This window comes from Cydia fagiglandana, chromosome 2, assembly GCF_963556715.1.
Source record: "Cydia fagiglandana chromosome 2, ilCydFagi1.1, whole genome shotgun sequence".
Lineage (NCBI taxonomy): Eukaryota > Metazoa > Arthropoda > Insecta > Lepidoptera > Tortricidae > Cydia > Cydia fagiglandana.
In genome coordinates this window covers 8,297,919-8,310,523 of record NC_085933.1, presented here as the reverse complement: position 1 = coordinate 8,310,523, position 12,605 = coordinate 8,297,919, and positions in this window count along the sequence as shown.

The window sequence follows — 12,605 nt, the reverse complement described above, 5'->3', positions numbered from 1 at the left end:
CACCGGCGAGCTACACGCTAAAGTGTACTGTGTTACGAGTTTATGCGATAGGAATTTATATTAATTTCCTGTGCCAGTCCGTCGGGAAACCAGTTGGATGCAGTCGCTGTGGCTAGCGCAAACACTGCGGTCACCCGTCTGTTCTGACCTGTTCCAAACACTGCGATGGACATGCCCATATAAACTCGCACGCTAATTTTACCACAATCACGGAATTTCTGGTAATTAAGACATGGAGGCCGATTCATACTTATCATTATCTTAATTTATTCTCACTCTTACATCATTCGTTCGTACGTACATCTCGCTCGTACGAAACGAGTAATAACATAATAAAGATAGATTTTTAAATATTATTCGACTGCTCCCGAAAATGCATGCTTTACGCGGCTATATATACCTACACACAACGCGAATATTATGATGGCACTACCACCACGTTAAAACCAATTACGACATGAACCAGTTTCGTCGAACAAAAGGGAACTATCAACTGACCGATCTGGGGCTAATAACGAGCGCAAACAAATTATTGAGCCTGCCTTCTATTAGGACTATATCCGTCATAGTTAATAGGATAAAACAAACAGAAAACTAATTGAGGTTAAGCTTTAGTGACGACGCGAAAATAAGAGAAGGAATTTTACAAAAACATACACTGCAGGCTTATCTCACACTTGGGTTTGTATTAGGAATAGGTTATGTTATACTCGTAAGCGGTTTACTTAAGCTTTCAAATAGTTCTGCCTAACTCGCAACCCCTGATTTCTTATATACCGCTGCGTTATCCAAGTGGCAAACTCCGTTTAATACGAGGGCATAAACTAGCAAACAAGTTTTATCTCCGTAAAGTTGGCGTCGCACCTTCATCCTTCACGTGCTGATCTCCTTCGCAACAATAAAGTAACGCTAAATCCCACCACACCGGGATTACACTTTACAAGTATCGAACATGTTTAAATTGTTAAATCATTGTTCCCTTAACTGCTACGCTTTATCCTGTTACATGTATGAGTTATATGAATAACTTGCTATTTATATCTTCTACTCGTACACTCATCACCTCATGTACTCGGAATACTCGCAACTTTCATATGACATTTTTATCATCTTCCTAGCTTAGTTGGCCTAGCATGGGTCCTCAGCAACCTAATCCTAAGAATTGGCTCGAGTACTAGTTTATACGTAAGGGACTGCCATCTGACCCAGAGGGGAAAGTACGTCTCATTGGGGTATCCTTTTTCCTCAAGATGTTTTCCTTCAACAAAAGGCTTAAAATAGCCGCCTAAGAGCAAATTTTATTTAGATATTTTATTTTTTTAGGTTAAGATGAAACCTCCCTTTAAGTTTCAATTATTGAAAAAAGGGGGACTAATAAAAGAAAGGGGGGATAAGTAAATGTCAGGGTGCTTAGCCAAGATGACAATATCGTTTACAGATAATGAACACTCTTCTATATTAGTGCGATATAGACAGATAGCGTTATGTTTCTTTTTTCTGCGAAAAATTGCCATCTTGACTAGGCACCCAGGTGACCGTCTTATACAAATTAACGTACAACCAAAACAAGCTTTATACCTAATAAAAAATATTATTGTGTGCTTACTAAATAAAAGATCTGACAAACATATTTTTTCTATAACTACATTATAAAACTACCTTAGACATTTCGCACGCGTTTATTAAGTAGTATCACAAGTAGGACCTATGTCGTTACTTTCAATAGCTTTCACGCCCACCCTATTCGCTTGCGCGAAGTTTTTATTCAAGTTTCTTTGATAGTTGAATAGCTGTCAGACATCGATCGAAATGGCAATGGAAAATAATAGGTAAGTTTCTAAAGTCGACAAGAAACTTCTTATTATATAAGGGGTCATCCATTAATTACGTCACACGAATTTCTAGGTTTTTTGACCCCTCCCCCCTCCATGTCACACTTGGTCACATTTGGCACACCCCTCCCCCCTAGTGTGACATCACATTTTTCTACAAAATCGCCAAATTGAATTAAGTAAGTACCTAAGTATTATCAATATTTTATCAAAATATTTTTGACGATATAAATATTAGTAATTTTATAATATAACCCAAAACTGCTTAGGAAAGAAAATTAAACGAATAAAAACGATTATCGCTTTAAAAACTTGTTATTTAAATGTACAGCGAATAAAATAATTTAAATAAATTTTCGGTTACTGATGAAGTGACGTCACAAAGTTTGTGTCTCCCCCCTCCCCCATGTCACAATATGTCACATTTTCTTGACCCCCTCCCTCCCCCTAAACGTGTGATGTAATTAATGGATGACCCCTAAGTATGAATAGCAGGAATAGCAGGATCCACTGAAAACTCCCAGGTGTTTATAACTGACCACCTTCCAAAGGCGGGTTTTTTAACGTACATATATTTATTTATAGAAAACTCCAAACAAACTTAAGATTAAAAATAACTTTCTTTTGTTTAGATGTAACTTATTAGCGAAAAGAAAGAATAAATAAGATATATAAACAGCAAGAGCAAATGTACCAAGCTAGAGTCTGTGCGGAAAGAGAAGAGTTGTGGAATGTATTGGGCCCCATACATTCCACGACGCTTCTCTTTCCGCACAGACTCTAGTTGTTATTTCTACAATAATATTATAAGTAAACTTTTCTCTTACCGTGTTTTCAATTCTTTTGGAGCTTTGTTTTTAAATTTCCATAGTCAATATGGCAAAAATAGAACCCTTATAGTTTTGTCATATCTTTCTGCCAAATTTGTCCGTTCGTCTGTATGTCCGTATACATATATGTATTTAGAATTTGGAACATAGGTACTTAGGTAACTAGGTGTATTTTTAAGACAATGATCCCTTCCCCTCCCCCACCTAACTTTTAAACCTGGTTAGTAAAAATATTATGTACCTATTTTTTTAAATTAAATAAAGATTCCTAAATTATTTTAACGAATTTTTTCATTCCTTTATTTTTATTTTGGTTGAGTGAAAAAATTGTATTTTTTTCCTGACGTACCTAAATAACTAATCTTCTGACCCAAGAACCGCAAAAATACGCTCGTTCGCTAGTTGGTATTAAGTACCTACCTATGTTACTTTTACGTTTCATATGTAGGCACGGAACCGATTACATTTGTATACACAATGTTAAAATAAATGAACAAACAAATGTGACGGTTTCGCGACAAATTTATAGCAGCTAACAGGCAGGCCGGCTAAGTGGCGCACATATAAGTAATCCTATAATTACCTCAGTTGAGAGGCTTCGTTTTCATTGGTCGTAAAGCTCGATGGCTGCACAACACCGGACCGTCCTATTGCTCTATAAACCGTTGGCTAATACAGATTACTACACTTTCATGCTACATTTACTTGAATACGTAGGTAGGTTACCTAATACCAACCCCGATTTTTTTTAACTTAAAGTATATAGACGCCTATCCCTGCTGCAGTTATCAATAAAGTTATATTTATCCCATCTGCATCAACAATAGGTTTTGTGATCCAATTTCAATAAAAGCGCGGCATACAACACTGGCACGAATGCTCTAAAAAGTACAACGCAGCTTGGCAATCTCTGATTAAAATTCACCAAAAGGTTAATATCAATAGAAATTATGTAAAGTTAAAAGACAATTAATCAAAATTAGTGTCGTACCGTACGCAATGTCCCCAGATAATAAATTAATTAGGTCAAAACATAGCGAGGCCGCACCGACGAGCGTCTTGGAACCCTGTAACGCAATATTACCATCTAATGAAACTTCCTGCGGGAGGATCCTGGGTCTCTATTCAAAAGCGTTAATTGACATGGCTGTGATATAGCTTGCGATATTCTGTTAACCCACCTACGTAGGACCTTCGTGTACATCACGCACCCGCGTGTATGTATGACCTATCGCTTTGTTGGATCTATGACATTTCAAATGACTTGTGGATCGTGTTTTACCTAGTTTAACTTAAAAACAATGCAATTATCATGCTGGTAACAATATTCTGATTATCATCTGATGTAAGGAGGGGTGCTGCAAGCACCTCTCTTCGGCATGAAAATAATTTATATCATCTAGAAATAAACCTGTACTGCAGCTAAACCAACATGTATGCAAAGACTAGATTCTTTAATCGTAGTAACCTATCAATTATGCTGTTCGTATATTTACCCCGAATCACCATATGACCATCCTTAATATTAATGATTATTGTTTTTTTTGAAAACCAATAATATACACAGCTATAATGCCTATAATGCACACAGCATTTTCATCTTCTCAATGGAGTTAATTATGTAGGTGCTCGTAAATTGCATAAAGTTAGATGGATATTCGAAATAACTGCTCGAAATTGCACATTTATTGAACTTATTAAACGCCTACGAGTATATTATTTTCTGCGAGTGCGTGAATCTCTCTTTTATTAGTAAGCACTGACACGGCTTAAATAATAAATTTCATCTAAATCGTAGAGGACTAACAAAAATATTGCTCGCTAAATAGTAAGCCAATATTATGACAGTCGTGAATAAGAAATGAAAACAATTATCTACAAAGGAAGAGTATCTTCTTAATCTTAAACTTCAGAACCCTCCGACAAAATTAAAACGCCGCCATCTATGTACAGAGTTTAAAACCTAAAACTATCCTTTACCGAAACGTAACCTTTATCGAAAACTACAACAAAATCATTCAAGCCATTTTGAAGATAGGAACATGTACCTATAAGGGTCTCCCCAAATATATCGACGCGCATTCGGCAAAAGCCGATAGGAAAAAGCTTTATGTCCGCGCAATAAGAGCGAAAAACCGGTCGACGCGTCCGGCGTCGTCGGCCGTCGCGAGCCGAGCCAAACGACGACTTTTTCGCTCTTATTGCGCGGACATAAAGCTTTTTCCTATCGTATTTTGCCGATTCCGCGTCGACATATCTAGGGGAACCCTAATACCTATAGGTGTGCACTAGCAAACAGCATGTCATCCTAAATGCATATTGCATAATACGTAAGGAGAACTAACCATCATCGGCGCAATAAATCAGTTTCAGTTGCGACATGCCCAGCTCCGCGAGTGTGGACTGCTCGATAAACTAGACCCGAACTGAACAGACGAATTGCTAAAGCCCTATCTGCCAAACACCACCAGCGTAAGTAGACCCATCTCGCAACCCTCTTATTCGCCTATATCTACGGTCAAGAAAATACTCAAGGTGGAAAATGTGAGCTCTTACTACACTAGACCGTTCACGGCAATAACAATGTGACAATTTACCTACCTATATGTATAGGTACTCGTAGATGTCAATGTCCAAGTGTTTACTGCAATGCTCTTTGATGCATTACGCGATTGCATCGGCGAATGGGTAGTAACGAGTACATATAATAAAAGAATCTTGGAAACATAAAGGATGGTTATTTAAAATGAGAAGCCCTACACTCGTTGATTTTAGTTGAGATACGTATGCAAAAGGCAATAGGTACGTACATAATAATGATACCGACAATTGTAGAATAGAACACAATTATTACCGTAAAGTCGGGTTACTTTAGCCCTGGAGGGTAACTTTAGCCAATGAGATTTACTCGGCCCAGGTTATATTATTGCACTGCAATTATAGAAATATGATATGAGGTTGGTTTTAGCAAACCTTTAACGTTTTTATGTTTTTTATTAGATCCTTTTAAATTAGGTTTTCATGTGGGTCAAACCTCCATTGGGTCAAAAAGTAGCCCGAGGTTACGGGGTACTCAACTGATTTACTCATCATCCACCAATAGGAGATGGCATGCAACCTTATGCGACCCAATTTGGAGGCCCTAGGCTTCAGGATTATACTACTAATTTGTCACCCGATCGCAATTACATTATCTCACGTACGTCACTTGGACCCCTCACTTTGTAAGGTACCGTTAGCGCCGTTGGCGCCTACGTTCCTCAACAGCCATAGGTAATTGTTCCATTTCACCAAGCACGATGTGCGAAAGTAATTCTTAACAGTAATTGTAAACAATAATTGCAGAAAACTTCCTAGTTTTGATATTCCCTCTAAATTTGAAGTGTTATTATGGCAGTCACCATGGTTAAAACTAGTGCCAGCACCATTTTTAGGAGTTAAGTTACTAAAAGCAAACGGATTTTCATGCGGTTTCACTTATCGATAGAGTGATTCTTGAGGTAAATGAGGTACTTATATAATTTTTTTAAGTTTTGTGTAGTCAGTGCGAAGCCGGGGCGGGTCGCTAGTGTGTTAATAGACTCAAAATCGATGAGCCCGTACCTATACTTAAATGTATATATGTAAGGACTGTTCATTTTATTAAGCGGACACACAAAAAAGTATAAATTACATTTTTCTAATTCTGGAATCGCTTTATTTTGATAAATATAATAAAAACGGAAACCAACGCAAAACATTTTAATATAAATATAGTATAATATAATAACATCGGTAAGATTTTCGTACACGGTTGCGCCGTTCAAGTGCCTGCACATCAATTTTTGACACTTTTTGACAAGTTGTAAACAACATTCGTTTGAATTCTTTCAATGTTTTAGCTTCTCATCTACCCTTTTTTAAGTGCATCTTTACATTGGTCTAGTGCCACTCAATGGAGTGGAGCTCCGGGTAATTAGATGAGTTGACTTGTTTTTGAACGAAATCAATGTTTTTCAAATTCAGTAGCTTCACTTTCTGACCAGCATAGTGGGCACTTGCCAAATCAGGCCGAAATGAAGAGGTGACATTATGCGTCTGATAGACGGAAAGTACTCGTTATTAGATGCATTATTTTCTGTAAATGTCGCAACCAAAGTTCATGTCGCAAAATAGAACAAACTTTTTAAGGCCACAGGAACCAATTGCCTGCCAGATAAGGACTTTCTTCATGAATTGGTCAATTTTGATGTTACTCTCCTCGTCGAATATATGATCTTCTACAACGGCATGCTAGCATCAGGGCCATTGGTAAGCTACTACAGCAACATTTTACGCATTTTCCGTTGTCCATTAAAATGCTACAAAATTTATCTTAATGTAAAATGTAGTACAGTTTGACGCTTCTTTTTTTCGATTGCTTTCGCTGCTCTGTAATTCTTTTGTCCATTTTTTTCTTTTTATGGGTCCATTTATTGTACATACTTCTTATATTTTAATCTGTGCCTACTCTAACGCCTGCTGTCTTAGGAATTTCGCGAACCAATAAGTAATTTATTGATTTTAACAGCCGCATGACAATACTTTTGTTTCTGGATTGGCCGGGCCGCTTCTGTGCCGGGATTTTGTAAAATCTTCAAGCATATGATGCTCTCCAAATGTTTTAATTATTTTATTCACGTTTAACTTGGAAAATTTGTACATATTCACGATTTTTCGCAGTGAATACTAGCCTGTGCATCCTAATTGCAGAACTAACTTGCTATGTTCCAAATTTGTTCGGTCGTTCGGGACAAATATTTGACTATTATGGGAACAAATATGTAGCAATTGATAAATAAGGGATTGTTAATTATATTGTTATGAGCTGTACGTCAATTGATTTTAAATTCGCCGATTAAAAGAGGTGTAAGAGTGTCCGCTTAGTAAACTGAACAGTCCTTATTTCAATTAAAATTACAAAATAGGTGTAAATGATCTCATGGTCAGCATTGAAAACGACACATTGCTTTTCACTATATGTAGTGAAAAATAACTGTTACAAAATAAACCTACAGTTTTATTATCGATGGACAACGATAAAAAGTCTTCACTACCGGTTTCTGCATATCTCCTAGAATTACGAACCAATATTTATATATTTACTACGAATAGTCAGTGATCGCTAAAAGCACTATGTGATTACTAGTTATCCCACAAGCCCACAACGCCCGAAGCCCTATTCAGATTTATCAACTTTTTACGGTTTTGATACGTCCTTGAAGATCGCTCACTACCAATCATAGTACATGCCAAATTAAGTGAAAGTCGTGCGTGAGATGCGCGCCAATCACCAAGACGATCGTCAAGGTCGTGTCAAATCCAGTTCACGACCATAACGAGTTGTTAAACTTGAATCGGGTCGGGGTCAACTTATTGCAGATGACGTCATCTGCCCCCCGGGACTCGCACCAGCCACAACAGCCGGCGTGTTGCACTCGACACGGTGACGAACGTTTCACATAAATTAACAGGCATATCAACGCACTCATTAAGTTGAAAACTAGATAATAAACAATAATAAAGTTTCTGTCTGATAAATTCATGGCTGTCATGGAATATCTTTGTGTATCTACGAAGCGTACTATAGGTCTATGTGGTGTTTTTATATATGTATAAACCACCCACTTTCCCCTTTGGGCCACAACATCAGAGTTCTGTTTTATATCTATCTATAATTGTAAACTACAACCATTGAGATTCTAAAAACACCTTTGGACTACTTCTTAGAGTATTTTTTAATAACACTAATTAAAAACATGTATTAAGTGATATACCTACTATTTTTTAATACATATAATAAGTAATGTAATATTTTTCCTAAATAATATATCAAACTTGTCATTTATGTACAAATCATGATATTTACTATACTCAATATACAGGGTGGAACATTTCTAGAGACTAAGCTGAAAGGATAGTCTTATCTAAGTGATCTATAATCGAGTTATTATAATCGTAAAGCTGAATTAAAAAGTAAACTCACACAATCATTAAAATGAAATATTTTTATATCAGTGACAACCCTACAGAATAAAATATATTTTAATTTGACACCTGTCATGTCATTCAATAGGATCTACTTGCTAAGGTTGCCTCCAGAATCTCGCGAACTAAATTGACAGGTCAATGTGCACAAATGATACCACAGTTTGGCCAGTGCTGTTCATATCGATATTTTCAAAAAAGTTTTAATTAGAGAATATCGCGAAAATTCACCGCTAGCGGCGCTACTGTTGCGCGGTCAGTTAAAATGTATCTTTAAGTTATTTTACAAATGTTACTTGGTATTTCGAAAATTGTGCAATTTTATAGTCATAGATACAAGGATATTGGATAAACATATTTTAGGTAATTAAATAAATATTTTATTTTATTTGTTAGGAAAACTTACAGCTATGGTGATTTTGGCTCAAAATACAAAAAAAGGCCGACCCAGACGGGGAAGTAAGATAAGATAAGATTTTTCATTTAATTTGTGTGGTGTGGACGTAAAAATTAAATCGTCTCGGTGATCCCTATTGCTTCGATTGTAAAGAAGACCAGTCCCTAAACTGGACATTCAAGTTGAGAATTAGGTCAGAATTTAAAATACAGTTAGACCAAAAAAAGTCTGCAGCCATTTTGACAGCCCACGCAGTGCAAGTATTATTTTAAACGTCAAACTTCTATGAGTATGACGTATTTAATAACAGTTGCACTGCGTGGACTATCAAAATCGCTGCAGACTTTTCTTGGTCTAACTTTAATTATCGATCAATCTAATCTACCGGCCACATTGTATAAAAATAAATCACCAATATTAGATTTATGGCGACAACCGCGAGCTCTTGAAATAAACAACTTGCCCCCAAACGTGCATGCTAACATTAAAATTTGTCAGTTTCGCATCCGCACCTCCTGATTTGATCGGTACCGTCACAAACTTACAATCGAATCAACCACTTTTCTCGTCACATTCATACAAATCGAAATCGGTTATGACCCCTTTATAATTATGACATGGGTAGTAAGTGCAATATCTTACTTTATCTACGCACATATCATTAACGCTCTAAAATGCATTCAGAAACCATAGGAAATGACCAGCATTATGACAACCAATTTTACTATGAGTACTTTCTTATCTGTGGTAGTAGGTAAAATCTGTACTTTAAAGTTATAACTTTATAGATTTTTGTAAGGTTATGAGTTTATGAGTTTAAATTTGGAACAGCTGTCAAAACTCAAGTGGGTGTCTATTCTAGTATCCATAGATATTAAAACAATTATCGATACGAAACGTCAATTCAGTATATTTTTTTAATATAAACCGTACGACATTTTATCTCGAGTGACATGAGAATAGGGACTTCATTCGTTTGTCTATGAATATAAAAAAAACTACAGATGCGTGACATGTGTGAAAAAAGTTTTCATTTACCGCCATTTGACGTACAGTTTATCTTTTAATTAGTTTTAGGTATAAAATTAATTTGTTTTGTTGTTTCTAAATAAGTTTTAAGCAAAAGTTTCATATAAAATGAGTGATAAAAAGATATTTAAGGAGACGGCACCTCTCAAATCTGCGAGTTCCGCCAGAGAGCAACGATTGATGTCGACTGAAATATGAGGTTAGTGAATATATAAAAGAAGGTAATTATATGTGTGTAGATAAAGTAGTGTATGTAACTGTACATAATTAGGCATTAAAACACTCGTGTGATCCTTTTAAGAAACTCACTTCGTTCGTTTCTTAAACCCACACTCGTGTTTTAATGCCTTTCATTATGTAGCAGTCACATAAACTACTATATCGATATCATTTTATCGACATATACCCGTGACTATTTTTTCTTTGCTATTCCTGGTATCATTTTATTTGTCAAACTCGTGTCAATTTAGTTCGCGAGTTTCTGGAGGCAACTGTAGGGTTAATTGGAACATACAGATGTTTGCAATAATGTTTAACAAACTGTATCTCAAAAACGGTTAGAAATATTAAGCGAGAGAGAATGAAGAGATAAGAAATATTTATTTTATTTTATTTTATTTTATTTTATTTTATTTTATTTATTTGGAAAGCAAACAGAAATAAGTGAGCAGGAGATAAGTTTACAGAGACACACTAAGGACATTCACTTATTTCCTTAACAGCTCTCACTAAAACATATATAACAGAAATAACAAACAAACACCAGGAACAAACAAATAACAGGAATAAACATATATTAACGTCATTCATAAGTGAAAAATAAAGTACGTAGCCTAAACAATTCCCCTTTTGCGTAAAAAGCCTTCGTTCTGTTCCACCCAATATATTGAATATGAACCATATCCTCTAAGCATACTCGTACATGGATTGTGTTGTTTTTGTGAATAATTTATATGAACGAACACACCTCCAGTTTTTCACAACAATCGCATTCTTTGAATTTATCCCATATATGTAGGTATTCAATGCTGCGGAATAATTGATCGTCGTTTACATCCCCTCTATTATTTTTCTTCCATATCCTTGTTAAAAGAAATACATAGGTCGTTAAAAAAAGAAACAGCCTGCATACATTTTACAGAGTAACATTAAGCGGGATTCAAAAAGTACCTACAACGGAGAGCTAAAAACGAAGGATTTGTTTTTCGTTCAAAAATGTTATTATACTCGAAGTTGTAATTAAATTCTATATCTCTATGAGTAAAACCTCCAAAGGGGTTTTGCACCAAAAACAGGCACATTTCAGATCCGCAGCTGTCGAAATTACCATTGAAGCACTGAATGTGTCTGCGTTACAGTGCATTTGATTTATTTGCAATCCAATACAAAACAATGATGTTTTATGGGCCCATCACTGCGTTCACACTCCGCTGCTGTGATCCGGCGATGCATACGCTTTGTGCATTAAATGTACCAACCATTTATTACTCAAATCTCCTGTTTCCTACAGACAATGTGAATCCCATAACTTACGGTTACAACAACTATGACTTTGAAATCTCATTCAAACTGTAAAATTGAATACCTTACCAAGTTCGGAAGTCGAGAAAAGATCTTACACGGAATCGAATAGATACAAAGTTTGACTGTTCGCATATGTTCGCGACAGATATATATGGCACGTTGGTTGCATTTACGGCGTCCCGAAGACATTACTAAAGCCATTCCCTTATCTAATGTTCTCCTTGGATTTATTTAACTTTTCCACGCCTCGGAATCTTGAAAATCATTCGATAAAGATGTCAACATGAGAAAGGTCACCGTTCTCGTACCGACACATTTCGTGGTTTTTTATTTATGAACACTCTTGTACTACGAGAAACCATTTGGCTCATTTATTACCGTCCCTTTAATGAATGACCAATGTATGATATAAAGACTACTATCACAAATTTTCGAATGAATGCTTGCATAAAAACAGGCAAAACAGCAATATGATAGATTTTTGCCATTATTGTAAGTAGACTTTTTTAATTAATACATATGTATTTAAAATTTGAACATACTTATATACATATGTATGGTATAAAAATAAAAGCTTTTTTATACTAAGTAACACGTGTGCAGTATAATGTGCGAACTATTTATAAACAGGTTCATTAGTAATAGGTACCTAAATCAATATTGTGGTGTTTATACTTATACATAAAAAGTAGTAAATTCAATTAAATACCCATTGCATCAATCGTAGATGCCATGGAAGCAAGAAATAAATGAATACTGAATGCCACTTGTTTGATACTTTGGCTTAAGTAATTAAAATGTCATAAATGCTCTAACGATCACAGTATACTTCCAGCTTACAGGATTATAAAACCGCTCTGTACAATGTTCGCGGTAAGGGGAGACGTAAAGGCGAGAGAGCGAAGTCGCAGTAGATAATGACTCCATCAATAAAGCTAGCGAGCTGAGCTTAGCCGCTGCCGGTATGCCTACGTAATCAGATTATGT